At 42.5% G+C, this 26,552-nt stretch overlaps 1 long non-coding RNA gene across 3 annotated transcripts in view; it reads left to right on the forward strand.

Moving 5' to 3' along the window:
• The window catches only part of LOC148337588 (uncharacterized), a 243,301-nt gene that overhangs the window by 166,303 nt on the left and 50,446 nt on the right, over positions 1-26,552 (forward strand). For 2 of the 3 annotated variants that reach the window (XR_015843115.1, XR_015843116.1), the window contains 2 exons: positions 25,476-25,567; positions 25,653-26,024. This is a non-coding gene — a long non-coding RNA (uncharacterized LOC148337588). Of the gene's footprint in view, positions 1-7,965; positions 8,092-25,475; positions 25,568-25,652 lie in introns of those variants that run through there. The other variant, XR_015843108.1, reaches the window with a different exon arrangement.

The following is a 26,552-nucleotide window of genomic DNA, read 5'->3' on the forward strand; positions in this document are numbered from 1 at the left end:
TCGCCGCTACCAAGATCCAAACATCTCGGAAAGCGCATGATCCCCACCTAGATTGTCTCTAACGCCGCCTCCTTTTATGTCTTTCGGTCTGAAGAATTGCGCACCTGAGCTTTGATTCCCCCCCCCCCCACACACATTTTTCTCGTTTCGCAACAAACACTACTTGCGCTCCCTCCTGCTACTCCAGATTACAGCTCATTAGTAGTAGCGGCAGAACCAAAGCCCACATCGTGCCTCCCGTCGGATTCCCACATAGATTCCGGAGCGGCACGACGTGACGCACCATCAGATGTGGTGGAACTGCTTGCTGTGAAGTGTGGGTGAAGGACAGCGGCAGAGTGCTTGGCAGCCTCCTGGGAAACATGAACAGGAACGCAGGATTGGTCCGAAATATCGGAAGGTTGCGCTTTTATTTTGCCACACTAGAACTCAACTCAAGTTGGTTTCATCATAAACTGTTTCGGAAAAAGGATCAACCCAACAATAACTTTGACCCTAATGTTTAAACCAGGCGTGGGCAAACTACAGCCCGGGGGCCACATGCGGCCCGTTAAATGTTTTAACCTGGCCCGCCGAACTTGAAAAAAATTTAAATGAAAAAAACATTTCTAAATACTGTGGTTTTTCAATGACATTTATATTTATATATATATATATATATATATATATATATATATATATATATTGCATTCCCCTTCGATAGGGTAATGATGATGTCTGTGCAATTTAGTCCTCATGATTTTGTCAAGCGGCGGCACGATGTCGTCACACTGCAGAGGTTGTGAGTTTGGCCTTCCTGTGTGGCGTTTGCATGTTCTCCCCCCGATGCCTGCGTGGCTTTTCTGAATTTCACTGACAAGCTGGATGAGACCCTCTTCAGTGCCCCTACGTCCTCTCGCAAAGTCAGCTGGGATAGGCTCCTCCTATGAAGGGTGAAGCAACTGATGAATGTTTGTCTGCTATCGATCCAAGGTTTCCCGTCGGCACACAGATTTCTGATGTCAAATTGCAACAAGCCATCTGAGACAATACGGAGGTCAACAAGGTCACGGGCATGTTGGAGTCCTTCTTTTTCACATGAACAGGCAACATTTCGTGAGCCGGCTTGGCGGTTGAGCTTTGTACGCGACGCCAGTGCTTCTGCCGCACTCGCTTTTGTTGGTCGGAATAAAACGTGCAAAGAGCGCTGCTTCTCTCAAAGTGTCAGCTGCAGCAGGAAATGCGTGCGAATTGCCATTGAGAGGCTTTGTGTTTTACATTCATGAGTTTTGTTTTTCTTTCTTCCTTCCTTCCTGTTTCAAACCATGGGAATTCAAGACCATCTCTTTTCAGCCATCTTGCAAATTTTTATTTTTTTTTTTTCCGAGCATTGTCGCAAGATACAGTACCAGATGCGCGGAGCAAATGTTGATTTCAACTCAGTCCTTGTTTTGTTATTACCGTATTTACCAGACTATAAACCGCTACTTTCTTCCTCGATTTTGAAGCATGTGGGTAATCGTACATGACTGTGGATTTTTCTTTCACCACTAGGGGCGCTCTATAGTTCAGAAAATACGCAAAATAAATCTTGATTTTTTTAATTTTTTTTTCTCTTGGGTCTGTTCTGTTTTAATTAGCAAAGTTGTTGCCGTGTTAAAAGGCACTGTTTCAAGATTTTTTTTTAAACATAGAAAACTGCGACTTATAGCCTGGTGAAGCTTGTATATTGTTTTGTTTTGGTTTTTTTTAAAAAGGAGTTGCTATGCCTTATAGTCCAGAAGTACGGCATTATAAATGCCCCCAATTAGAACCGTGTCACCGCTTGCGATGCAAGAGAATATGTCAATGACAAAGAATCAAACCGTTTACATCCTCGACCTCAGTTTTAAGCGCTTCACATTCGGCGGGAGGATTTCATCAAATCTATCCTCCGAGGCTTCGTCCGACTAAACAAGACAGCATGATAGCGGCGTTGCGGGCTGTGGGGAGCAATCGAAAAACAAAAAAACAAAAAAACAAAGCCACAGTCAGTCATCCGGCCTCCAACGCAGCTTGGAGCCACGCTGCCGCACCGTTGCCGCCACGGGCTCGCTTTCACCTTTGACCCGACAGTCATCTTGACGGGCGGAGCGTCTGACAGCTCGTCACCTGGAGTCATTCTGCTCCCACGGACACTCGAGCATGAAGATTACAAGAACGGAGATGCCGAAAGAACCGACGTCTTCAGACTTCAAATCTGAGCGAGTTTTCGATGGCGCGGACCGGCTGACACTGATTGTCTGAAATGTACGCGCGGCCACGGCTTTAAAATATGCCGCCTGACTCACTCTCACTTGTTTTTGCCTTTCTCTTTTGTTGCGCTCGCTCCTCCTGCTGGCTCCACTCGGCAAGATACAACTTTAGTTCATTTGACCTCAGTCGGCTTTTTGCTTTTCAACCGAATCCAAAGTTAGTTGGAAAAAAAACGGGTGGGATTAAGCCTTTTTCGAGAACCGATAATAATTCATCTTGTCTGTGAAAACTCACGTATGTCACGTCCTGTTTTCGTCGTCGAAGAACCTCGTTTAGCCCGTCATCGTCTCGTTCACGTCGTGAAAAAAAGAGGGGCGTCGACGAAATGTTTTCGTCATCGTTGACGAAAACAACAGTGCATTGAACTGATTGAATTTCAGTTCAAAAAAGATTCTCATGAAACTTGGATGGCCGAGAAGAAAATGACAAAATTGAAGCGTCTCGGATGATGAATGGATGAACGTTGCGGATCTGGAGCCAAGCGGTAAACGAATGACCTTCACGAACAAATTGTGTACATTTTGGAGGCCTTGACGTCTCCCATCACCAAAAATCCTGCCGCCATTTATCAAAGCCGTTCTACTTGTCTCTTTTGCCTGCCTCCGTCCCAAAAACCGTGCGAGTGATGTTGAGGTGTGATGGCCGACTGTCAACAACAACGCGTGTGTGCGCACAAAAAACACGGCACTCGGCATTCTCCTGAAAGACAAGAGATTCACTCCGCATTGGGGTTGAGTGACACTCACTCAGCAAGGTGAGAGGCAATCACACCGAGGACACATCAATTAGTTATTTCCACAGGAAGGGAATTGGGAAAAAAAAATCACTCAACGATTTGTATTTTTGACCCTTTTTAATCTCCGCGGGTTCTCGGGGGTTTGCGTGTTTCTCTCGGCTGTCCTTTTGCGCTTCGGGAAGAAGAGGAAAGATCCAGTTAAGATCCTCGCATGAGCCTGTCTTGAGAATTAACCGAGAACGCCGGACCAGTGGCGCAGTCCTGCCAGTTCGGTGCCCACTCTCTCTCTCTTCTCGTGGTGTCGCACATTCATTTGGACCCGCTCAAGCACGACTGACACCCACCGCCGCACTCGATCGTTTCAACTTTTGTTACTTTCAGAAATTGGAGGGATGATCGTCGGCATGCAGCTTTTTGTATTGACCTGGCAAATGTTCTTCTGGAAGACTGGACAGAGAATGGCCACTCCAACACTTTTTGGTTTTGTCTGCAATTTGCTTTTCCACTTTCTGTAAGTTTTGTATAGTCGATGCTTTTTGATCCCAAAAAATTCTCGATGACTTTTTGGCCTGTGGGTCCAATCTCATGTGCTTTTGTGGCTGTTTTTTATGTGATGATTTGGCCAATGTCATCCATTTTCTGAACTGCTTGATGATGGGAAAATGAAGCTTCAAATTTGTTTCATGAACCAGCTGTTGGATTTTGGAGTCCTCTAGATGGCACTGTTGCTTTAAAAAAAAATGGCAATTCGTTGAACAGAGAGCGCCATCTAGAGGAGTCCAAAAATACTACAAGTGGTTCATGAAGCAGATTTGAAGCTTCATTCACCCATCACTAGCGCCGGCACCTATCCCAGCTCTCTTCAGGCAGTAGGCGGGGTACACCCTGAACGGTTTGCCAGCCAATCGCAGGGCACACCTAGACGAACTTCCATCCGCGCTCAAACGTATACCTAAGGGCAATTAAGAATGTTCAATCAACCCGCCACGCATTTTTTGGGAATGTTGGAGGAAACGGGAGTGCTCGGAGGAAACCCACGCCGGAACGGGGACAACATCTCCTATGCAAAACATTCATGGAAAAGGAAGCCTTTGTAAACTTCAAATAGAAAATAATATTTTATTTGTGAATTTATTTATTGTATTATAATTTTTGTTTGTTTTACGTGAGGATCTTTGTTGCAGCTGAGGTCTTTTCTAAATTGCTCTCGGAATGGAATTGGGTTGTTCTGCGCGGAGGTCATCTGTTTTGTTTTGTTTTTTTTTTTTTCTGTAGTGTTCACCGGTAATGGACATTCCCTGAAGATGTGAGATCGTGTCGAAGTCTCTCGTAGACCCTCCCTCACTGCAGACTGCTCCGTCCTTCACGCCCACTCAGCAAGTCAACACACGGCAAAAAGAGATTTACACTTTTATGTTTGTTTACAGGTTCAATAATGTACACACTATACACAAAAATTGATCTTGCTTTTTTTTTTTTGTTATTCTTGCCCCCGTGTCATCTGATGTTAGCCGTCAGTCCCTGAAGCCTGGCCCAGCGTTTATTATTCTACCTTGCAGTCTTCTTCCATCTGCCGACAAGTCCAGCGGGTGCCTTTGCAGGTTGCCAAACTTTGGATTAGCTCGCATGTCAGACCAAAATCCACTCCAAAGCTACCAGGTGACAGGACTGTTTCTTGTCCCTGATGGACTAAAAAGCGCTCCCGTTTGTCACACGGACATGTTTAGCAACGTTCCGTTTAGCAGTGATGGGAAAATGAAGCTTCAAAACTGTTTCATGAAGCAGTTGTCGTATTTTTGGACTCCTGTAGATGGCACTCTCGGTTCAACATTGGGCTGAAATCACAATGAATTGGCATTTTTGAAAACCAACAGTGCCATCTAGAGGACTCCAAAATACAGCAGCTGCTTCATGAAGCAAATTTGAAGCTTCATTTTGCCATCACTTGCAATCGGTTGTTGTTGTGCTTCTGAAATGAGCCAGCGCCTTTTTTTTTTTTTTTTAATCAGGCCTCTCTCCTGTTTTTGCAGAAGTAAGAAGTGCCGGAAGTAAGAGACATTTTCACATTTGTCATCCCGGTAGAGACGAAACGTCCGGAATTAGAGTTTAATCATATCAAGAAAGTCAAGGCTTGAGCGGGGAACAGTGGGTGAGGGAGGCGACTGGATGTGCGGTGGGGAAAATTAATTTTCATTGTGGCTCTGCAGCTGGTGATGAATGACAGATGCAGAGCTCTCAGCTGGAGGAGAAAGAGGAGGAGGGCTAATGGAATTGTACTGAATCAGTCTTGAGATTCACGTGGAGAAAACACAAGGTTGCGATTACTCTTTTTCAATGTCACGTCTTGTTAAAGACGTGAGCCGACCTCATCGGAAAAATACGTTGAGCAGCATTTTGCCGATTGACTGCGATGACCAATTTGGTTTTGGATCAAGTCTGAGGAAGAAGTCCCTGAAAAGATATTTCTTCTCTTTCAGAATTTCATTTCCAGCACAAGAATGTTGCTTGGCCGCCGATTTACCAGTTGAGCGTTTCTGTGTTCTGCAGTCATGGCACATTTTGCATGTACACTGCGGGCCGTTGAAAGGAGGTCTTTAAAAGTGATTCCGTGCGTGCGTTGAATCGGTTTGGGTCGCAATTCGGCGCTGATGAAGCCAAGAGGAGAACCTTCACGCATTACGTTCTCTTGGCTGCCCTCCGTTGTTTCGTTCATCTGGATCACAGCTCAACTTGGCATCCACTTTCATTGATTCCCTTCTTGTATTTACTGTTTTCCCTCAAGGAATTCTGCACGGTTAAATCAAATGAAACAGGCCCAGCACATCAAGTCAACGGATGTAGTGGCATTGATTATTTCCATCGCATTGTGGATCCGATCATGGCGGAGCGGTCCAAGTTTTCCCGTTGTATGGAGCTGTTAACTGCTTGAGTTTGCGCGACTGCGGGCTTCGCTACGGCTTCCGGGTTGCGAATATCAGAATTTCCCTTGTGAGGAATGGATTGTTAATGTAATATAGTCGTAGAAAATTGAATGCATATGTTTTTATTCCGGGTGAGGAAATTTCCGTAGGTGGGAATACTTACTTGTATACTTGCTTGTTAACGTGGCCAAGTTAAGTCCGTGTCATATCTACCTATTATGCGCTAGGTTAGCATACAATGCTAAGCTTGTTGCTACATTATCTATGATTTACCTCCCTCGGTTGTCCACTAGGTTACCTTTAGAGGTGTAATCATAACCCGATTACGAATTACTTTTTCAAAGTAACACTGGCAAACGTTAATCGTTTGACTGAACGGGTCATGCTAACTGAGCGGCATCTTTACTCCGGGACGGAAGCACAAGAGGAAGAAAATGAGTTTTTCATGAACTCTTTCCTGAAAGCAGACTGAAAAATATCTCATCTGGCATTTTCATATGAAAGGTGGAAATTATAAAGAAGAAGTTAATCCTCCTCCTCCCCCCACACACACGCAAGACTGCATTCTCCATTTTCACTCTGCACCTCTAACCTCATTAGAGGATATTATAGTCCCCTGCCATCGCTACATATATGCTTCCATCACCACAGTGGAGGTATACCTTTACTTCGAAATCCGTTGAACAATCGTGGCTGGGAGCTCTTCTGAGATGGGACCAGAATATTTATAAGTCCTGCTTTACTGATTTTGAATAGCTCAGTAACAAAATATTAAATATCAATTTCTTCCAGTCAGATCATGGTTGGTGACAATCATCGTAATGTTCATTTCGGTGATTTTGAGCACGTAAAACCATTTGTCTTGTATTTATTTAATTTCACATTTATTTTCTATTTAATTATTTAATATTTAACTCATTCACTACAAGCCGAGTTAAAAAAGAAATGGAGATTTGACGTCTTTAGCCGTCAATGGCAGTAAACAAGTTAATTGATTAAATTGATATATTTCAACCAATCTTGTCGTACTCTGAGTACAATGACATTAAAGGCCATTTGGATTCGGATTTGTTTTGTAACAAGGCTACTATAATACCGCCACCATTTTGATTCCTAGAGCCCTCTAGTAAAGGTGACACATTTTTCTTTTTAAACGAGGTTGCATGCCAGCTTCTGACATCTGTTTTCGGATAGTTTAGTTGGCAGATGTTGAATTCACTGTAGAAAAAAAAAAAAAAGTTCCCGACTGGCGCCGGTCAACAATTTCAGCCATCGGATGTGTGTAAGATGACTTGAATCAGGAATTCCGGGGACAATTACTTTCATTGTTTAGCCACAAACAAATGCAACAAGAAACACAATCAACATGTGGTAAATAAAGAATTGATCATTTTTCTTTATTTTAGCTTGATTTGTCCCAAAGTATTTTGCTTTTTGGTCTTCTTGCGTCATCCCTCTGAATGGTTTCATGAAAATTGTCTGCGTTTTTACGCATTTTCTGGGAAAAATGACACTCCGCAGTGAAAAGAATTACTCTCCGTTCTGCACTTGTCAGAAGTTAATTAGTATGTACGCTTTGTTTTTGCCCTTCAACAAAATTGGCTTTCTACCTTTTAGAAATCCCTGGGATAAATAAATGCCGGTGAAAAAAAAGCGGGTTTGGGTCGTCGGTAATTTACGCAAAGAGTTGTCAGTTACAGACCATTAAAAAAATAAAATAAAAATGGATATTCAACGACGAATTGACACTTTGTATGATCATTTTTCCTTGGAAAATTTTGTTGAACTTTCTTAGCGGCTTGGCAAGCTGAACATTTATTTCTCAATAAACGTATTGATTATTTTCTCCTTTCCAAGATCGAACTTTTATTCCACTGATTTATTTTCCCGGCATGTGCTCGGGTTCCCGTGGAGGAGATCCATGCGTCAGCCAGTTAATTGTCTTGATTTTTCCTGCCTTTTGCCCTGAATGAAAGTCATGCGCAGTCTCCCAATGTGTTTGTTCTCTTTCTTTCTTCCTTTCAATTTCTTCAGATCTCCTCTTCTCGCTCTCTACATGGAGCCAGATTGCCTTTCACTTGACGTTATCAAGCTACTCTATCAAAGACACGTATCACCGCCCCCACGCTCGCACAACGGAACTTTGCACCATTAAAGACGGTGCGCTTTTGTTTTAATCCAATTCTTTGACCCGACAACTGACTCAAAAGCAACAACGGAACCTCGAGTGACAAACGTCTCAAACAATTCCGTCACGTACCAAATTTTAAGATTCACCGAATCACAGATCTCCGAAGCGGCCACGTTGAATGAATGTGGAAGCAGGTCCTGAGTTGATAGACATGAACGTTTGCCAAACACAAACAGTTGAACAGTCAGAATGGCTCCTAAGAAAAGGGAAATTGCAAAAGGGGGCGTATTCAGAAGTGCTTTTCATACGTGAGCAGGAAGATCTCTTCTTCTCGCCTTTTGTCACCAGGCTATATTGCTTGTGTTAGATAGGTGCGAATGTGTGAAGAAGCAATTGAGAGCCAAAACAAGAATCTTAAGTTGCGTTGAATTTGAGCAAAGGGATGGCTTGCAATAAATCCCGCCATCTCTTCCGTCTGACCCCGCTTCAAGCTCATCTGTAAATTTGACATTTGGTGTGATCGTGCATGACGTGTTGACTTGAGACTTGCTTGCGCTTGTCATTGCGTGAAAGTAAGCTTATTCTTCTGCTTACAATAATTATCGTGCAATTCCCCCCCCCCCACTGCCTCATGAGCAGCTTTCTTCCTTGTCTTCTGATTCCAGTCCCGTCCATGTCTGCTTCTGTGTCCAAATTCCTCTTTCACGCCCATCTATGCGTATTTATATGTTGTTTGATATTTAATTTTAACCACATACTGGTTTAAAAAAAGGGGTAAATATAATTTAATTTCCATTCATTCAATGGGAAATATGACCTCGATTTCTGAACATTGCCCAGACAACGAGCTCCCAGAACCAGGCTCCCCAATTCGTCACTTGCCGTTCCACCGTACTCCCATTTCCTGTGCCTGTCGCCTGATAATGGTTCTCTATCTTGCCCCGATTTGTTTCCACAGTCACGTTGTATCGCTCAGCACAGGATAACCTTGAGAAACCTTCCGTCTCACCGTTCTCTCACACTAAAAATAAAACCTGTGGGAATGCTCTCCCCTTCATTGCCGTGCCTCACCAACCACAACAGCCATATGGAACGCGCTCCCCGGACCAATCGGCCGCCACTGAGGAGCTTTACGGGCATAAACGACAGAACGACAACATCCTTTTCTGGGACTGATAAGATCTCTCTAGTCATCCATTTAATATAACTGTTTTTGCTCCAACTGTCTCCCACTTGCTCGGAAGCGCTTTTATTTATTTCATTTTTTTTCCTTCTCCAGAAGTGCGCTGAGTCGGGTCGCGACACTGGCAGAGCGAGCATCTGCCAGTGAGCAGAGGGCCAATGAAGAAGCATCTCCTGTTTGTCTCTCGGCCCCCGAACATATTCTTCCTGCTAATTAACCTGCAGTCGCCTTCTTCCTGCGCATATTTTGCGGGGTGGTGGTGGTAGGAGGGTGTGCAGCAGGTGGGAGAGGAAGGACAATCTGAGCTCTGAATCTTTTAGCATTTAACAGGTTTTCTCTCATTTTCGGATTGCGCAATGTGTGCATATCTCTGTCGTCAGCACTTTATACTTTCTGCCCATCTGTGCTGCTCCGCAGTCGTTCGATAACATTTAACATGCTGATGTCGCTGACGGCACGGCGCCGTGCTGGATTGCACGTCTGCATCAGTATTCCTTCAGTGAAGATTTGAAATGTCGATTCGTGTAAATGTCTGGGCTACGTGGTGAACAGTTCAGAATTAGTGATAGACCAATTATCGGCCGGGCCGATATTCGTAGCCGATATTTGGCATTTTGCCGATAATCGGCATCTGCCTTTTTTTTTTTTTTAACTATCAAGGCCGATAAATTGAAAGCTGGTTTATTTTGGCTGGCTGCAGCACACTTCGTCCTCTCTTTGATGTGCTCGTGGCCCTGCATGCAGAAGCTGATTGGCTTGCCCACAGCAACATCTGATTGGTTCCTTGTAACAGCCAATCAGTCGCAAGCTACCTGTTTGCTTTTTCATCTCGAGTCACTCGCACGACCGGGAGAGGTCCTGCGAGCAGAGGTCAAACGATTTGCCGTGGTAAACTTTAAAAAGATGTTTGTTTTTTCCATTTAAGTTGACGATCATCGGCGCCAGCCCCGTATGAGGACAAGGGTGTTTCTAATGAAGTATGGTCCAGCCGGCTGCTCAAACGAGAGTCAATATTTCTTTCGCTTTACAATTTATGCGCTATTTATTCATTGTATTCTTGTGCGTGAGTTCGCATGATTTTGAAAAGCACGCAATTCTGCAGCAGGCATTTTTTATTTTGCGAAAAGCTAATAAGTCCACGTGAGCCACAATTGTAACGTGTCCACCAGTCACAGGTTTATTTTCAACGCATGATTGGTCATTTGTACCAGTTTTTCAGCTGAATATCTTTGTATGACGAATATGAAGCTTTTCAATCTCAAAAGTATTTAACTGGAGTACTCAGGTAACAAGCGTTCTATTCTGAAAAAGTGGAGTCAACCATAACATTCAACAATCTTTTGCGAACAAAGCCCTGAACAAACTCTATTTATTTGTAACACACTGCAGGGAGGTTTAATTTGAAGAATTTGTCATTTTTACCACTTTGGGATAATGGAGTTCATTTTTGGGCCCTTATGACATACACTTGGACCATATTTTGTGAGAGGCACCCAGCAGTATAGAAAATGAATGGATAGATCTTCTCTGTCTTGTTTCACGAGAATGAAATCTTACCAAGGAGGATTCATTTGTATATTTTCTCCAAATGCTGTAAACGTCTCACAGCCACAAGCCAACAAGTGAGGCCCAACTGTTTTACAAAACCTTATTTGCATCATTTATTCATGTTTATCGGCACAGTAGGCAGAACGTGTTTTTCGTCCTCATGAAAAGTTTAGTCTGATTTTATTTTCAACAGACTTGGTGGAAAATGATGGAAGATTTCAATCATTGTGTAGGACAAAAAACCCATTTTATTTACCCAAAAATTCTGGATGACATATAAAGCACAAAGGATTGTAGTAGTGGCTTGAGATAAGAGTTTAATTTAGTCTGTGAGTATGCTTATATCTCAAATCAGCTCTCCTCATTTAATTTAATGGAACTGCAATTAATCCGTTCCAGCCCTCTAAATAAACACTTTTATTTTAACGTGTAATTTCAAAGAAAATTTGTTGTGTGTCGTGTGTCAGTTTTGTACTGTATAAACAGTAATAACACAGTAATAACCAGAAGTAGAAGTAATCCTTCCGTCATTAGTATTTCAGCCCGGTCCGCTCTCTGCAATTACTACGTCACACGCAAGCGCAGCACAAGCAGACAAGAGTTTAAAGGGGGGGGGGCGGTTCTATGCTTTTTGGTCCCAAAGACAATAATATTATTAATATTGTCCCATGTATTTTTTTTTCTTTTTAATTTCACCAATCATCATGCTTTGTGTGCGTTTTTGTGACGGCTGTTGTTTCTTTCACGTGTGTGTAAAGCAGTTTTTATGTTCTCTTACTTTTTTGATCGTATCTCAAGGCCCAAAAAATGGATGTATTGGTTTGTATCTCGAAAAACTCTTGAATCAAGACACATTTCGCTGCGCCAATGTCGGATAGATATTTTTTTGTTGTTGTTGCTTTTTTGCCTCATGTAGGAAACCCTTGTAATAATTTTTTGCTTCATGAACCAGCTTTTGTATTTTTGAGTCCTCTAGATGGTTTAAATAAAGGGTTTAAAAAATGGCAATTCGTTGTACTTTCAGCCCAATGCTGAACCGAGAGTGCCATCTAGTGGAGGCCAAAAATCCTACAACTGCTTCATGAAGCAGATTTGAAGCTTCATTCATCACTGACGTTCGCTTTCCAGCTTCAGGTGGAGTGCCTTTCCTCCACCCTCTGCCACCTGTCCTGGTGTCCTCGAAAAGGATTCTCACGCTACATTCACGCACTGACAGGACGCTGAGCCCTTTTCCTCATAATCAGAATCAGAAATCCCTTTATTGTCACTGTACTCAAGTGTGCAACGAGATTAGAGATAATTCTTATGTTATGTCGGAGTTGACACAAACGTGTTCCTGATGAAGGTCAAAGCAAGATAGTAGTAGCATGACACTGTTGGGAAGATGCAAAAAAGCCAATTGAAGCCATCGGTAATCAGAATCACGTTTATTGGCCAAGTGTGTGAAAACACAAAAGGAATTTGTCTCATGTTAGAGATGCAGATGGCTTCTCTGGCGATGACGCTCATGGTTTAGGCCAAGCTTGGAGCTGAAGAGTCCAAAATTGGACCCGTGTCAATTTGGAGTCATGTTGAAAATAAAAGTATCCTTTCTGACTTTCCCCCACTTTGACTTTTATTCCTCCAATGGCTTCCTGATGGTAATTGCCTCCATGTTGCATTCAGTGTGTTGTTCATTAGCAGACAGTGTTATAAATGGGATCTCTCATAGCGTATGTTCACGTCAGGCTCTGCTGCTCCCTCCGCCACCGTGAGCGACACGCACATCGCTCACTCTCTCGAAGGACCGGGCGGGCGAGAGATGGCCCCAAAACGGGAAGGCAAATGTGAAGGATGGGAGGGGGAGATGGGGGTGAGCGCTAGTTTCAGACATGATGACTTGGAAGATGCGACAAAGGGAAGAAAATGTTATCTGGCCAAAGATGAGGGGATGAGGAAGACGGACAGGAGACGTCTCTTGCTGTCCACCCATCAGAGAATTGGGCTGTTCAGATGTTTGGTTGGCAGTCAACGCAGACGGACAGATTGGAGCCAATTATATGTGTTGGGAATCCTCTCAGAGATGGGCTAATGACAGGGGGGAGGAACAAGCAGATGGCTCCCGTCAGGAAAAATCCGCATGCAATAACATCACAGCGAGACTCTGCGAACATTAGCAAGCGAAGGGAAAAAGGAAGAGTTCACATGAAGGAAGAAATTAATCAAGTGAAATGAGAGAAGTTTGTCGTCCGGTAATCCGAGGCCATGTCGTTTAAAAAAAAAAAAAAAAGTTGGAAATTTTGGTTTGCCACATTGAAGCCGTACCTTTTAACAGGAACTGAAGTCAAGTTTAGGTTTGATTTAAAATATGCGTATCTTATTTATCAGACAATGTTTACAGAAATATACAAAGCATTTATTCTAAAAAAAAAAACAAAACAAAAAAGTAGGCATCTGCCATTGTGTATTCGCTTATGTAGGTCCGTCCTTTCTTGGTCTTTCCACTCACATGAGTGTTAGCAATGTGACGTATTTGCAAGATGCGGCTAATTTTCATGCAGCTTTTTTATACAGTAAATATTAGTGATGGGAAAATGAAGCTTCAAATTTGCTTCATAAACCAGCTGCTGTATTTTGGAGTCCTCTAGATGGCGCTGTTGCTTTAGATCAAGGGTTTCAAAAAAATGTCAATTCATTGTGCTTTCAGCCTAATGTTGAACAGAGAGCGCCATCTAGAGGAGTCCAAAAATACTCCAATTGGTTCACGAAGCAGATTTGAAGCTTCATTTAACCATCACTAGTAAATATTCACCAAAGAGGAGCAGCATGTCGTCGCCGTCAAGTGAAATCCGCGCATCTCCAAAATCGATCCTTTCCGGGAATCAAAAATCCTCCTGCTTGAGTTTTCATTCTTCATTTTTATTGAACCTTTATCCACGTCAGGCAATGAACTCATTCACTGCACTGTCGGATATAAAAGTCAAAAAATTAATTTTACCTGCGCTGATAGTGAGGGAGCAAAATACAAAAAGTTCGGTTCGTTTAATTAAAACTGGAATGCAACATGAGCAGAGAGCAAAGATAGGATGGACTTTTTATGGATAAACAAATCAGTAGAAATTTCTGCGGGAGTGAAGAGAGGGTCAATAATAAAATAAATGGCATCATTCAGGTTAAGAGTCGACCTTAAATTGCGCTCATTGAGCACCAACAGCAGCACCCCCCCCCAAAAAAAATTATTTCAACTGTTAATTAATCAAGCTCAAAAGTCACAAATAGATTCTGCTGGCATTGATTTAAATAACAAAACATCATGTCGGCGTCAGGCCGCCACATCAAAGTCTGCGCTCAAGCTGACCCACAAAACGTCGTTCACACTTCACAAAGGAAAACAACTTCCGTCATCTTGCCAAAATCTTTTTCAAAGATCTTCCAGCCATCAATAAAGTAATAAATAGAAGGAAATGAAAATGGACGCACTTTCCTTTGCAGCAATCCAATTGAAACAAAAACAGGCTCCCTCAAAGGTGTCTATTCGTAGTTTTAAATCCTTTTCACTTATTGCCTAAAACACACCAGAACACATCTCAATCTCGAGGCGACAGTTGTGCTGCAAGGCCCTGCAGAGTGAGAGAAGAGGTGGAGTTTTGCACTTCTCAGACACTGACGTTTTCAAGGGTGTGAACACAATTTGCTTTAAAGCTGTTATCGACACTTTGAAATGTTTGATAATGTGCAGAAATAGCAGATGACGTGGGGACAAATCAATCGTAACGCACCTAAAAAAATAAATAAATAAATAAAAAACACTTGCTGTAATCTGGCAGTCGATACAATTTAAAGTGTGCCTGTGGTGCTTGGAAAGAAAAATATACATGGCTTATCACAAAAAAAAAAAAAAACTGCATCCAAACACATTTTTGTTGTTTTAAAGCAAGCTCGTCATAGCTCGCAGGATTTTTCTATCTGAGACATTGCGGTCGTAATTTCTTCTTGGTCTGCTGGAAGCCGAGTCGTGACGTAGTGTCGTAGATCTCCACAAGGGGGCACTGTAAAAAAAAATCACTGGCGTGGATAGATCACTCTCGAAATGTATTTAATTTACCATCATGATAAAATTGGATGTGTCTTGGATGTTTTTTTTTTTTCAGCGAAAATAGTTTAGGAATCCATTCCAAATGGATTCGGTGGTTGAATGTTTAACGAACAGTGATTGCAAATTGGAGCGACGACTCCAGCGTCTCGGAACATCATCGACAGGCAGATGACGTTCTGGTGTGTTTTCATTCTGCATTTGTGTCTTTCTTGTTGGGTCATTGTGTGCGTTTAGTCTTCAGTCATTTTTGATTGAATCCACGTCCGCTGTCGTGTGTCGATGGTTGAAAATATCAACGGACTCGCCATCCAAATGCATTTTTGGTGGCATTTTTTTCAGCTTTTAGAATGAAATGGAGCCGACTTAATCAACTTCCTCTTCCACAATTTTGGTGTGCAAGTTCTAAAAATAAATTAACGTGTGTTGCACCTCTTTGGTGTGCTCGCGGTATCAGTAAAGTGCAAATAAGCCGCGTGTCATCGCTGCTCAACATGACAATCAGAAATTTGTACTCGGCCGCTTCAACGCGGCAAAAATGTGTGTATTCCTCCAACTTGCAAATTATCATTGTGTGTCCATCTCAAGTCTTCACACACGTGCTGTACATGACAGCTTCTGTCAAACATTTTGAGATGTGAGCAATTGTCCTCTAGCCGTGTGGTCTTATTGTATTCCCTTGAGTAGCCGCGAGACAGATCAGAAATGACTCATCTGGTTCCAGCAGCGCTGTCACACTCACAAACTTCACTTGCAACTCTGCCGGACTGACTGGCCACTGTCGGTGGTGCTTTGCTCCTGCTCAGAAAACAATCCCAAAACTTCAGAGCAGCTGTCAATACTGCAAGACCGGGAACAGAGTGACGCTTAAAATGATTGACAGATACATTTTAATAATGCATGCTTCACAAAAGACTGCGTTCTTCTCTTGCTATTCTATTCTAGTCAAGTTTATCGTGAATGCGTGCCCACACGTTATTGGATTAAACGGATACGATGTTTGCATGTCCAGACGCGATGTCTGCGGCTAACCCGGAAACTGAAAAAATGAGGATGGCAAATCTGCTTTGGTCCCATTTCAAAATGATCCCGAGTGAGTCATTCCGAGTGTCCCTCTTAGTCAATCTTGCCAGCCTGTGGGGGTGTGTGTGTGTGTGTGTGTGTGTGTGTGTGTCAGACAAGTGACATTGTCTTGTGTCTGTGCTGAACGCACTTGTGGCACAATGACGGGAAGTGCTTTCTAATGCTCAGTAGTTAGTTGGATTTGTCATTCTTGATGAGATTTGAATGTACTCGCCATGCTCATCAGGAGGTCCAAGAGACATTTCATTAGAGACTGACTGTGTAGACCAAGCGTGGGCAAACTACGGCCCGGGGGCCACAAGCGGCCCGTTAAACGTTTTAATCCGGCCCGCCGAATTTGAAAACAATTAAATGAATAAACCTTGTTAATGATTTATTTTCTAAATATTCTTACCTCAGACATCACAAACGTAGTTTATTTATTTATTTATTTTTTTAAAGCGAACAATACGTGTCATTTGCCCTCTGTAAACCTGCAATTGAATCTGAGTGGTTCTAAAAACTCAGTACTCACTATTCTTCAACCCAGACACACAAAAAATAATTCAAGTATGACGTCCGTGCCACAATACAATACAATAATTCAGATAAATCTAGTCTGCAGATATTGGATTAAAGCTGGCAAATGTAGCCACTGTGTCTCTTTTTAAATGCACACCTGAGCCAGACCAAGCTTCTATCTTATCTGGATCCCGCCCAAACAAATGATTTTTGCTCGATGTGCGCATCAATCATGTCTGTTTTCCGATTGGATTTCTGCGCTTTTGCCAGCAAGTCCGTGATTAGTTTTCAGTCTGGTTTACATTTATATTCACCATTATTAACACCGTATGATTGACGCCGTATATTAGTTTTTTCCTAGTGTTTGTATATCCAGCTTGAAATGACAAAGAACTGTAAAAACAAAAAAAAAAGATGATAAAAATCAATTTCTATGCAACCACCATCGCATAAGCATGAGCAATATCCCCCTCCAGCAAAACACAAAGTGGGCTGTGCGGTACACCTTGAGACTGTAAAGGTGCTGAGGGAGCAAATCTAAAATTCAAACCGCACGACAATTGTAGTTTTATTTGACTCCACCTGTTTGATAATGCTCACACTGTGGAATTTGTTGGGATTTGCTCTGCTGAATGAGATTTTTTACGGCCGCCGCCATCATCGAGACAAAATATGGATTTGATATAAATTCATCATACAATCCGAGTAAGTGTTCGGAGAGGCGCATATAAATACGTATTTTCCTCGGCTGCCGGGTAAAGCAGGTTAACGGGAGCCTCACCTTATAAATAAAAAAATGAAACATTGTTATTCAAGTGCAATAGTAATCGCGTGTTGTTTTTCTTAACGTAAGAGATTTAACAAATCAAGTCCATTTAAAAAATGCCGATTATGCATTTTTTTAACATGTACTAATTTTATTTTCTGATAGTAAATTTCCTTAAAATAATAATTACTTTATTTTCCCTGAGCCTGGGGAGCAAGCTTTTTTTTATGGCGTACTACAATGACGTGTAATTGCACATCCACTCCAGTAGTTGGCAGTGGCGCTCTCCTTGCCTATTGTGCACGGCGAATAATATTAGGTTTGTTTTGCAGCGCAAATGCGTTTATTTATAGTTGCAATGGAGAGTGGGTGGTGGGGTGGGGACGCAAATTGTTTTATTCTTGTTCGGGGGCGAAACATAAAATAATTGAGAAGCACTGATTTAAGTAAATATTATAATGCAGCATGTAAATGTGATGCTTTAAAGGAACGGCTTTCCTGAATTATTGAATTATTATATGGAGCAATTGCAGAGCTTTATCAAGCAAAAAGTACAACTCATTGAGGTTCTTTTGCTTGAGTTGTCAAATGCTGGCAAGACTTGACCAAATGACTCCAACTGACATGATCCCACTTTCCAGCACTCTTCCATTAACGCTAACTGCAGTGGAGGAGGAGGACTTGCCATGATGTCATCTGTGCTTCAAGATTACATCGACGCCATTAGCAGCCAAAATGAGATTACAACACAAAATGAAGATTGAACAGTCTTGAGTTTGGCTCGCCGCTGTGGCATAATGCAACCATTGCACTTTTTTAGGTGGCCACCTGAGGAAAGTCATTGGTCACCCTCTGCCCATGACCGGGCAAATTTGGGGTGTATCACCTTTCTCGTTGTGATTTCATCGGGAATGATGTCATTCTGAGACATCACGATGATGTGGCTGACACACCTATTGCTGTCCTGCCAACACACACTGCAGGAGAAAAATGTCAATAATTAAAAAAATACCCCCTCCAGCGACGTAGAAAAACGGATGCTACTTTGTCTTGCATCTTTCTTGTGCCCACCCATAACTGCATGTTTAAGATGAGAAAATAAATCCTCTTAATATCTCTACTGGCCGGAATAAGTCGTACGGGGTCATTGCGCGGCTTTTAACCAACATGACAACGAGGCACGCTAAAGTTGCCACGTCAGCGCAAAGCCACTGCGCATGTGCTTGCACTCGTGGTTGACAATGAGGCGCTCGAAAGCAGACGCTCCGGCAAACTGTTGTAAGAGAAGATGCATTTTTGGGGTGAAGTCAATTCTGGCTAGCTAGCTAGCTAGCTAAATGCATTTCGTGATTGTGCCAGATGTGAACAAAAGCACTCAAGTTGTTATTTAACGAGGGGAGCCGCGATTCAGCTGCGTCAGTTGAGCCACTCGAGTGTTCGGTCGTCCTTGACGATTCATCCAAAAAAAAAGAACAAATGTTTATCAATGATTCAGTTCACTTAAAACAGTGCTTCTCAATTATTTTCTTTTACGCCCCCCCCCCCCAGCAGGAAGAAAAAAATTGCGCCCCCCGCCAGCACGAACCACTCTCCGCCGTAACTCTAAATAATCACATTTTCATTGCCAAACAAACCTACACGGTAGAGTTAATACTCGCTGCTCTCGATGGGCACGGAGAGCGCCACGGCCACCTACTGGAGTGGATGTGCAATTACACTTCTTTGGAGTATGGCGGGAAAAAAAGCATGTTCCCCAGGTTCACACGCGCCCCCCCAGGGGGGCCCGCCCCACTATTTGAGAAGCACTGACTTAAAAGAACTGCCAATTTAAATAATATATCGTTCATAGACTTTGCAGATGTACAAATCTCTGAATTGACTAAACGTGGTCTTCAAGACTCCTGTTGCAAGATTCTAATCATGAGTGACGACCATTTATATCCTACCCATGATTTATGACGGCATACCATTGAACGGGGTGATATTTCACCTCCATTTTTCTTAAGGCATGAAAGAGAACATTCTTGTAGCGCGTGTCATTTTTTTCTTTCGAGTTTCGAGAGCTGTAACATACCCCCGGGCTAACGCTTTGAAATACCTGACTGCCACGGAACAACCTTCGCTTCAGCCCGTGTTATCTTAGCTGTGGGTGAGAAATCCCAGTTTGTGATTTAGCAAAGAGGCACACAGGTGCAGGTTCCCTCGCTTATTCCCAATTATGTTTTAATGAGACAGATTGAGGTCAGAGGCAGAGAGCAGCGCTGAAGGAACTGGCCATCAGAAGGATTAGATTTGCTCGGAAAAGACCCGAGCCCATTGGAAGTCCCGGCACGCCACCCTGAGAGAGTGGAAGGATTTTCTTTTTTTTTTCCCCCCCGGCCTGCCCTCTCCCAACTCTCTCATTGACGCAGACAGAAGAAGGGAGCTGAAGCCATGCCAGAAGCCTATAAAGGCGCCAGTGATCTTGTGTGGGGAACTCCAACCTAGCAACCAAAGAGAGAAAGTCAAGCAGCCAGCTCCATTCTCTCAGCTCCACTTAAAGAGTGTGCTTCAGGAGAATATTATCCAGTATGATAACTCGTCCAGAACAATGCATCATTTGAGACAGGCCGGGCTTTAGTGCTTTTACAAGTCAATGATACGAGAGAGGGGAGGCGACAGCCTTCTTGGGAGTGACAGCCTGGAGACTTGCTGAGAGAGGTGTCACTGCCGCTCTGTCTGAAAAGCTGCCTGTTGTCTCGCCTTGTTTGCTCACTTTTTGTTTTGTTTTTTTCGCCGTGGCTTCCCGTCGACGGGACAGAGGAAAGCCTTGTTCCCAACACAAATCCCATTAAAACAAACGCTCGGATATTGCGAGTGATTTTAGCAAAGGTAATCCCTTTTAATGGACTCCTAATTGCGAAATGCATGGCAGCTCAAACACACACACACACACACACGTTAAGCAGCATGTGCTTACGCACGTCTTGAACAAATGCGTAGACACAACACTCACTTCAGTGGGATTAAGCCAAAATATTGGACAGTCTCTAATTTCCATTACTTTATTGAGGACGGTAATTCTTCTATTTGTATTTTTACAGACATTATTTCACCTCCGCTTTTCACAAATTACAGCAACCACACACACACACACACACACCAAACGATTAGTGACATCATGGAAGCAGCCAGCTTTCCAGTTACTATAATTACTGGCTGACCAATTGTCTTCTTTTACCCTCACATCTTCGCATTTTCCATTTAGGTTGAGAGTTGTGATTCTCCAAATTGTCCATAAAAGAGGAAACAAAAATACAGTCTTGAGATACGAGTCAACTGACATGCTAATGGTCGCCAGTGCTAGAAACTCATTCACTGCCAGCCAAATGAAAAAAAAAAATGGATCTTTGACATCTTTAGCCGTCAATGGCAGGAAATGAGTTAAGTATAGTGCCTGCAATTAAATTCCCTCCTTCGGCCATTTTGGTTCAAAAAAGCAAAATCATATTTAAGATTCGCCATTTATGACTTGCGGGTGTGTTGATTCCGCATAGCGCCGCCCCCTCAAGATTGAGTATCCAATCACAAGACGCGTTTGTCACCTTCAGCGTAAGGCCAGCGAGGAGGCTCACTGTAACCAACTTGTGATCTGATTGGCTATCGAGAGTGTCCATCAACGCTGAAAGCTCATCGTCTTTGAATGATTTTATCTGAAGGCCTCGAACGAATAGTGCCTGCTTCTGGTATTGTGAAATCTGCCTGGCAACACGAGCTATCTGAATTGTGATTGGATACAAACGCAGTAAAAATACAACGCTAGGATATAAGATGACATCATCATTTTTTCTTTGATTCTGTTCGGCCAGCAGAATATTTTTTCACTTTATCTTCACCCTCTCTGGGAAGAAGCAAAAATGTCCACTGGGGGAAAAAGGCCGTATTTACAAAGGTCATAGCGTTGGTTCCTTGAGGCTACAACCTTTTCTGAATGCGTTTGTTTGCCGCCAAAGCATGCGCCCAGTACAGTATAATGTTGCGAGTGAATGCGAGTCGATCCACATAAAGGTTGTTCTTGGCAAATGTGAGCGTGCGTCTTTAATGGCTGCTGCTTGTACCAGTTTATGACAGCCCCCGGAGCGAATGCAATTCAGGCGGGAGGATAAAGCTGTGCATTTTAACAGCTTGGCCAGTGGCGCGAGGCGACCGGCAGTGCACGATGGCGCGAGAGGAGCCAAGCTATACGTCTGTGCCAGAAAGACGTCCGGGGCTGCTTAGCAAGACGCTGCCGTTCCAGCCCATCTCTCGCTCGCGCTGAGGAGAGAGCCGGGCTGAGGGATGAGGAAACAATCTGAAAGCGAAGAGGAAATTATTCACCTGTTTATATCTTTGCAGCTGGCAGCTTGCCTTCTCCTCCAATCTCCTTTGCCTTCCATCCTCCTCCTCTTGCTTTGCTTCCTCTCAAGCACGACCATTTCTCCAACTGTCAGTGGGTGTCTCCCAGCGTGGGGGAGCCGTGCTCATAAATCTCCTCTATCTGAAGCAAAACTGTTTTATCCATCAGGGAGTCGAAAGCATCCCACCTGATGTACGTGCGCGCAACAATGCGTGTGCACACACACACATGTAGGAAGACGCACGCCTCGCTAATATGACAGACCGTCTGGGTAATTAATGCAGACAAAAGGATTGATATTCTCAGACTGGATATGATGTTAGAACAGCATGGAAGGAAGACATATTTCATGTTTGGAAGCTCCAGGTCTGATATTGTACCCGGGGAAGAAACGCGCATTTGTTTTAAAGCAAAACACAAAACTATTGCTTTGACTGATCACGTCTGACTGCCGGGAGTTTTTTAAAGATTTTTTAAAACCGTCTGCATTCACGCAGACTGCATTTTTGTTTCCCATGAATTGTTTTGTAATGTGGAGCGAAAGAACTGTTGGAATTGTAGCTTACGCAGGTGTTTCTCGAGTACATGAGACTATTTGGTACGCTGCATTTCCACATCCGACCGAGCTGGTAAAATCCTGTGAGAATCCAGATATGAATAATAAAATACAGCTGGGGTGAGAAGTTTACATCCAAGGTGTGCCAAGGCACTCAGGACCTCCTTTTTTTTCTTCTTATTTTGTTTCAGGTATCATTCAAGCAAACATGAGGTCATCTGCGTTTGACAGGTTAGGCTTTGCAATTTATGGAAGTTTGCCCGCGGCTTGAAATTTGACATTGGAGCAGCGTTTCAAAAATTGAGAAGACGTATTTTCGAGTTGGGCAGCGTACTGTACAACGTACGCTGAAATCGGATCAGGCAGCAGAAGGCTTGCAACGACCGGCGCTTATGAAAACACTGCACTCGTCGATTGTGTGGAAATGTGAGACTCGCGCCTCCACCGTGACCAAAACAACCCTCACTTCTTGGGAAACTTATTGTTCAGCCATGAGACAACTGTCAAATATGGGTGAAACCAAACACGGCACAAATTTTTTGACCATGAACAAGACACATTTAAGCTGGTGGTTTTGCGTTTCATGTCGAGCACTGGAACATTTTTCTTCCGAAACGCATTTGGTAATACGACTATACCACTTGACGCTTTTGATGAACTTTGGCTGGCATTTCTCAAACTGGCACTGAAAAATAAATAAATAATGTGTTGCCAGGTAGCACTTTCATGTTGATGGCCTCATGTCTGTCTGAATGATACCTGAAAATTCATTCATTCATTTACTGTGACTTTGGGGACGCCCTGTGCATTCATCATGGGATCATGGGCATATCAATTTGGTCATTGCTTGACACCACTAATATATATATTTTTTTTCTCCCACTAATATTTGGCTAATCCCTTTGAGTTAGTTTATCCTCTACCACATATTGTAGCAATCAAGCTATTGTCTGACATAATTGTGGTTGTATATTTCATGGTAGAATTGATAGAAATATTTTCTATTGGTGGGTTTCCTGCCATGGTCGTGCCTTTTAAGAACAGTCTTGAGACTTCATTTTAAGCACTGTTATGGTCTTGATTCCTAGGATCATTGTGGTGTTTTTTTTTTGCCGTTGATTTAAGGTGAATTCAGGAAGCATCGAGGCTCACGCCTGCCATCCACTGTAAATTTATGCAATGCCTTCAAGCGAGATGGAAATTTACAGCTGCCAGCATAGACAAGCCAAATAGCTTCTGGACTAAAGTTTTATGGTTGGATGAGACAAGGTTTGAGCTATTCATCCACAAGGACTTGAGGTATTGGATATTTGGAGGAATTAGGGTGGAACCTCAAAGAATTACCTCTGTCTGAGTTGGATTTACGTATGTGAGTGCCTTTGTGTCGAATGTTGGCCGTGTATGGATTTGAGAAACTCTAAAATAATAAAAATGTGTTAGTTGCAACTCCTCGTTTTTCAAACTTGCCGCCCCTGAACAGTTATTAATTATTAAAGATACCAAAATAATACATTTACCGCGACAATTTCTGTATGTGAGACTCTTGCTTGCAACTGTAGCAGAAAAGTCGTGTACAACCGTGGTGCCTTTGTTGTGACTAAATGTTCCAGCGATGTCCAAATTTCTCCAGGCATGGCGAGAAGACAAAATTGTTCAAATGGCATGCCATTTAAATGGCCAACATTCAAATAGCTGATATACTTTGCGGTAATTAGCCCGAAGAAGCGACTTTTTAAGCCAAGATATGCTCTGCCCTTTCTCAGAATTGTTCCGCCCAGGGCCCGTTAATGCTTACTGTTAAGACAAAAGTCATACGGTTGCCCCGCGGCTCTCATTTATGCTGCCAACTGTGACCACCACGTCCAAGTGAAGGTTTGATTTCACTCATGCTGGACAGGATTGGGCCGTGTTGAGCAAAAGTGAAGGCACAACTTCCGAGATCGAGTGACATTCACATTAACAGTTTGCAAGTACTGCTCCGTGTCACGGTTTCAATTATTATTATGATTTTTTTTTGAATATGTGGAGCTGATCAGTGACTATTTGAGGCGCAACGTTCTAATTTTGAGGAGCATTTTTTTGCAAGTGAATCCCTGGGACATTAAACAAGGGTTTTCTTCAACAATACAAATATGACAATAGAATAGGTGAACAAATGGTTTCCTTTTTATAAACAAAGTTATTTTTAAAAGCAATACAACAAAATATGTCTTTGAAAAAACACAGTATTGAGAAAATAAAACATGAACAAGGTTTATTCATTTAATTTTTTTCAAATTAGGCGGGCCGGATTAAAACCTTTAGCAGGCCGCTTGTGGCCCCCGGGCCGTAGTTTCCCCACGCCTGCTTTAGAGGGATCCTTTATAATGTTGAGATGGTCAGGGTAAATGCAGTATCTGTTTTTTTTTTTCCATGAACCATCCTTTATTGTGCTTGCCTGTTTGGTTCTCTGTCAGTCTGCTCTGGTTATTTTTCCCCCACGTGTTCCTGGATTGCTGCGTGTGGGCGGAGTCTCCCGCTGCACACCTGTGTCACAATAATCTGATGGGTATTTAGTTGCAGCGGAAGATGAAGAATGCCATCGGATTATTCTGCAATGCTTGCTCTCATTGCTGTCGTATTTCAGTTTCTGAGTCTGTGACTTTTATTTTTCACCTTCACTAATGTTCCTAGTGAGTGCATTTTTGCGTTGGAGTTTCAATCCTGTTCAGATTTGTTACTTGCTATCCGACATCATCCTTCAGCTGAGACTCTATTCTGCTTCTTCAGTTTCTTTTTTTATTTTCTTAGTTTACTTTATACATGGACCTTATTTCAATGTCTTCCTTTGTGCCATATTTTCCGGACTATAAAGTGCACCTGTATAAAAGCCGTAGGCCACTCCTAAAAAAAAAAAAAGAGAGAAAAAAAAAATCAAGATTTATTTAGTGTATTTCTGAACTCTAGAGCGCCCCTACTGGTGAAAGAAAAATCCACAGAAAAGCCGCACATTTGTGTTAGCCGCATGGTTCAAAATCTAGAAAGAATATGAATAAAATATAATATATAATATATATAAATATAGTCAGAAAAATACGGCCCTTTTTTTTTTTTTTTTTACCTGATAATAAATTCACACGTTACATGCGCCTTTTATTCTCATTTTGGTTGTGCTATAAAGCACAAGTTTTCTTTGATTTATAAATTTAAAAAGTGACATTAATACACATGCATTGCAGTTACTATGTGGAAAGAAAGCAAAATATGAACTTCTACCTGTGAACTTTAGTAGAAAAACATATCAAATTCTTATGAAAGCTGCGACTAATTCTGTCTATTTTCTCAACTAGGCAAACCGCCCAATCTTCGAGCGACCCAATGTGACATGGCACCAGAGAATGACTAAAATCGAACTGACAGCAAACAAACATAAGGAGTTGAGGTTAGTATGTGCCGATGTTATGGCAATACGTGATCGATTTATATTACAACCTCCTTTGAGAATTTTTTTGTTCTGTTGTTATCAGGGTTTCTCTGACTCTAAAATGAGTTACCGGGACAAGTTAAGAGGGATCATGGACGTCTTGCTCGAGAAAATCTAAAATGAACAGGAAGTAGAACATCTGAGGAGAAGTCAAAAAAGAATTTTGGATGTGTGCAGACGATTATTCACAATAGCGAGGAGAGTTGAATGCAGCAAATGAATTGGAGCGATCAGATTAAGCAAGGAGAGAAGGAGATGAGAGATGAACACGGGTGTTTTCTGACAAGGATTAGCAAGGCGCCAAAGCGGATTGGTGACAATGTCTTTCATCACAGATGAGGGTGGTCGCGGCGTGACAGTTCACTTCCACTCGGGTGCTGACCCGTCTTATTCCCGAACGGCTCTTTGCAAATCACACAGCTAAATGACGCTATTCTGTTATGCGTAATCCCCCGCTACCCCCAATATATGCAAACATTAGCACATTTTTCTGTAAGATAATCTTTCATTTCATGTGAGCATCATATTGAAATATGATTTCATATTTGATGTTTGCAAACAACTACAATACAAGACTAAAATGATACAGCAGGCACCCTTTCAATGATGTGGCGACTGGAAAAAAAATTCTATATTTTATATATACAACCAGCCAAAATCTCCGCAAATCTAAAAAAAAAAATTATTATAAATATTGAAACTTGGTGTAAAATTGTTGGCGGGCACGTTTGCTAATTCCTATTCACTTGAATGAGAGCCGTAGATAAGCTGCCTCGGAGGCGGCATGCTTCAGGCGGCCGCCAAAGGGCTCAGATGCTGCAGGTGTCAAACTCAAGGCGCGGGGGCCAGATCTGGCCCGCAACCTCATTTTTATGCGGCCCAACATTGAGACATTTATTTGGTGCCAATCTTCCCCTTTTAAAAAAAAATTAAAAATTGTTGA

Source organism: Idiotropiscis lumnitzeri, chromosome 5, assembly GCF_059441095.1.
Source record: "Idiotropiscis lumnitzeri isolate Australia: NSW breed Sydney's pygmy pipehorse chromosome 5, RoL_Ilum_1.0, whole genome shotgun sequence".
NCBI classification, from domain to species: domain Eukaryota; kingdom Metazoa; phylum Chordata; class Actinopteri; order Syngnathiformes; family Syngnathidae; genus Idiotropiscis; species Idiotropiscis lumnitzeri.